Below are 4,230 nucleotides of genomic sequence, written 5' to 3'. Positions count from 1 at the left end.
AAAAAAAAAAAAAAAAAAAAAAAAAAAACAATCCTCCTGCATCAGCCTCCCAGAGTACTGGGATTTTATAGGCGTGACCACTGCACCTCTGCAAGTCTGTTTTTTGGTGGAGTAAAGGAAACTAATAGTTAAGTACCCATTTTGTGCTGGTCACCATTGCTAAAGATTAGCAAAAATAACAAAAATTTGGGGCTGTCATGATAATCTTTTGAGATGGGGAATCTGAGACTCAGAAATTCTCCCATTTTTTTTTTTTTTTTTTTTGAGACAGAGTCTTCACTTTGTCACCTTCCATAAAGTGCCATGGCGTCACAGCAACCTTAAACTCTTGGACTTAAGTGATTTTGTTATTTCAGCCTCCCAAGTAGCTGGGACTACAGGTGTCCACCACAACGCCTGGCTATTTTTTGGTTGCATTTGTCAATTGTTGTTTAGCAGGCCCAGGCTGGGTTCCAATCTGCCAGCTTTGGTGTATGTGGCTGGTGCCCTACTACCTGAGCTATGGGTCCTGAGCCACTTGTTTTTATTTTCAAAGTTTGAGACTATTGTAAACACATCAGTGTTTCATTTGTTGCTAATTTAAGCTTGTGATTAATTGTATTTTAATGGAGTAAGAATACCTGTCTGATAAGAAGTAATTAGGGAAAGTGTCATTTTGTAGAAGCATATACAAATGTCCCTTGATAGACATGGAGGGATTGGTTCCAGGATATTCAAGTTCTGCAGTTGGCCGTATGGAGCCTGCCCACATATACCAAAAGTCAGCCGTTTGTATATGTGGGTTTCACATCCCTCAAATACTGATTTTACTTTTGTTGGAAAAAAATCTGTAAATGGGTGGCACCTGTGGCTCAGTGGGTAGGACGCCAGACCCATATACTGAGGGTAGCAGGTTTGAACATGGCCCACGCAAAACGGCAACAACAACAACAACAAAAACAAAAAATACCCGGGCATTGCGGCGGGTGCCTGTAGTCCCAGCTACTCAGGAGGCTGAGGCAAAAGAATCGCCTAAGCCCAGGAGTTGGAGGTTGCTGTGAGCTGTGACACCATGGCACTCGACCGAGGGCGATAAAGTGAGACTCTGTCTCAAACAAACAAAAATTCTGTAAGTGGACCCACCAGTTCAAACTGTGTTGTTCAGGGGTCAACTGTAATAAAGTTTATAAACTGGAATTTAATCTACATTGAATAGCATCCATGGTACTTAGGTTTTATAACCAAAATTCAACATGTTGATTATGTAGGGTGCCCATTAACTGGATAACAGGTAGACTACTTAGACTTAGGGGTAAAATTTAGCTGTTTTCATACTGTCACTTGTAGAACTCTTAACCACAGTATCTGTTACATTAAGTCTTATATTTATTCTCAGTGTTTTTACATGATGGTATGATTACTTGTTGATTGTCAAAAAAGAAATGGATTGGCTTATTTAAATAAGTTATTTTTAACTGAAGCAGATTTGCTTATTTTTTAATATGTGTTTGAACAGGGGCATCAACAGTGAATCAAACAGTTCTTTATAATTGCGGGAAAGAGATAAACGTATAAATTATCAGGTTATAATAAGAGCTATGAAGAAAAAGTCTGATAGGAGGGGATAGCAACGGATGGGGATTGAATCAGAACAGTGACATGCAGATACACACTTATTTATTGGTTAAATACATACAGGTCAGATGGCTAAAGTATCTTGTAGGGTTTCTTTTGTTGTTGCTAATTAAAAAGATGATTCACATTTATTCACTTCATTCATTCCTGGACAACTGGGAAATTCCAAGGAAATGTAGTTTGATTTCTTGGTTCTAAGACTTGCAGCCTAATAGAGTGAATGTACATCAGCGTTATGCTAAAATAGAAGTACTTAGATGTGTGAAGATAAACATTGTGAGATTTCCCAGGTGATTGCAGTGCCTGCTACCATAGGGTGGTCCCCAAGCAGCTTTCTGTAACTACAGCAGAGATTATAAACTGGGCAGCAAGGGTCATAAAGTAGGTAAGGACCAATTTAAAAGGAAAAAAAGGAATATAGACATTTTATATCATGGAAATAGGTTCATGTTTTTACAGAAAGTGTGACTTAATGAAACAAATTATGTACATTTAGCTGAATATTCAGCTCAGATTTTTGCCTGTTCACTATGTCTCATGAGATTTTAAGAATTAAGCCAGTGGCCAAGGGGTGGTGGCTCATGGCTGTAATTACAGCTGTAATTCTAGCACTCTGGGAGGCCAAAGCCCAAGGATTGCTTGAGATAAGGCTTTTGAGTCCAGTCTAAGCAAGAATAAGACTGTGTTTACCAAAAGTAGAAAAAATAAGCCAGTTATGGTGGCATGAGACCATAGTCCCTGCTACATGGGAACCTGAAGCAGGAAGACTGCTTGAGCTGAGGAGTTTGAAGTTACATTGAGCTACGATGACACGATAGACTCCGCGTGAATTAGAAAGTGAGAGTGTGGCTCCAAAAAAAAAAAACCCATGGTATTGGAAGATGATCTTTTGATGATCAAATGTTGGCTAAAATATGAAGTAGCTTATAAAAATTCAGTTTAGGCTCAGGGCCTGTAGCTCAGTGCCTAGGGTGCCAGCGACATACACCGAAGCTGCCTGGTTTGAATCCAGTCCAGGCCTGCCAAACAACAATGACAACTGCAACCAAAAAATGGCCGGGCATTGTGGTGGGCGCTGTAGTCCCAGCTACTTGGGAGGCTGAGGCAAGAGAATCCCTTAAGCCCAAGAGTTTGAGGTTGCTGTGAGCTGTGACGTCAGAGCACTCTACCAAGGGTGACATAGTGAGACTCTTCTCAAAATAAATTTTTAAAAACTCAGTTTAACAAAACTTTCTGGTTGGATTTCCAGTTTAGAATTAAGTTTAGGGAAACTGTAAAGGTTTTTGTATTTTTTTTGGTTAGTTGTTTGTTTTGAGACAAGGTCTTGCTGTTTTGCCAAAGTTAGAGGTGGTGTCATCATAGCTCACTGCATCCTCAAACTTGTGGGCTTATAGCCAGATGTTGTGGCGGGTGCCTGTGGTCCCAGCCACTTGGGAGACTGAGGCAAGAGAATCGATTAAGCCCAAGAGTTGGAGGTTGCTGTGAGCTGTGATGCCACGGCACTCTACCCAGGGCAACGGCTTAAGACTCTGTCTCATTAAAAAAAAAAAAACAAACTCATGGGCTCAAGTGATCTTCTGCCTCAGCACCCCAAGTAGCTGGGACTGCAGGCATGCATCACCACTCCTGGCTAGTTTTATGAGCCACTGTACCCAGCCTCTTTTTTTTTACTCTGTCACCCTGAGTAAAGTACCCTGGCATTATCATCATAGCTCACAGCAACCTCAAACTTTTGGGCTTAAATGATCCTTTTGCCTCAGCCACCCCAGCAGCTGAAACTACAGGCGCCCTCCACAACACCCTACTAATTTTTTCTAATCTTAGTAGAGACAGAGGCCTCACTTTTTCTCAGGCTCAGGGTTTTTTTGTTTTTTTTTGTTTGTTTGTTTGTTTTTGAGACGGAGCCTCAAGCTATCCCCCTGGGTAGAGTGCCATGGCATCACGCTCACAGCAATCTCCAACTCCTGGGCTCAAGAGAGTCTCCTGCCTCAGCCTCCCCAAATAGCTGGGACTATAGGCACCCGCACAACGCCTGGCCATTTTTTTGGTTGCAGCCATCATTGTTGTTTGGCGGGCCCAGGCTGGGGATTCGAGCCCGCCACCTTAGGTGTATGTGGCTGGTGCCTTAGCCGCTTGAGCCACAGGCACCGAGCCTCAGGCTCAGTTTTAATTGAAGTCCTGAGCTCAAGCTATCCACCGCCTGGGCCTTCTAGACTGCTAGGTTACAGATGTGCCACCTTGCCTGGCCCCTCATAGTTCTTTTTCATACGAGATTTTATGTCTGTTAGGTTAGCTATTGCTTTTTTTTTTTTTTCCCAGCCTCATAGTTTAGGTTCTGCCACATTATTTTTATTTTTAGAAGTTGATTTTTTAAATTTTTAAAAAAATTTTAAATTTTAAAAAAAATTTTTCCTCCAACCTCATGCATTGTTACTTTAAGGTACTTATGTCTATTGCAGGTTTCTGTTTTCTGTTTGCTTTTTTTCTTTTTTTTTTTTTTTTGAGACAGAGCCTCAAGCAATCCCCCTGGGTAGAGTGCCATGGCATTACAGCTCACAGCAACCTCCAACTCCTGGGCTCCAGCGAGTCTCCTGCCTCCGCCTCCCAAGTAGCTGG

At 41.7% G+C, this 4,230-nt stretch overlaps 1 protein-coding gene across 1 annotated transcript in view; it reads left to right on the top strand.

The window, feature by feature from the left end:
* LOC100940628 (pre-mRNA-splicing regulator WTAP) overlaps positions 1-4,230 on the top strand; it is a 35,635-nt gene that overhangs the window by 4,858 nt on the left and 26,547 nt on the right. The gene's annotated exons all lie outside the window — the stretch shown is intronic.

This window comes from Otolemur garnettii, unplaced genomic scaffold (assembly GCF_000181295.1).
Source record: "Otolemur garnettii isolate 467f Iridium unplaced genomic scaffold, OtoGar3 scaffold00056, whole genome shotgun sequence".
NCBI lineage: Eukaryota > Metazoa > Chordata > Mammalia > Primates > Galagidae > Otolemur > Otolemur garnettii.
The sequence above is the reverse complement of the archived record's forward strand: the minus strand, read 5'-3'. Positions and strand labels throughout refer to the sequence as shown.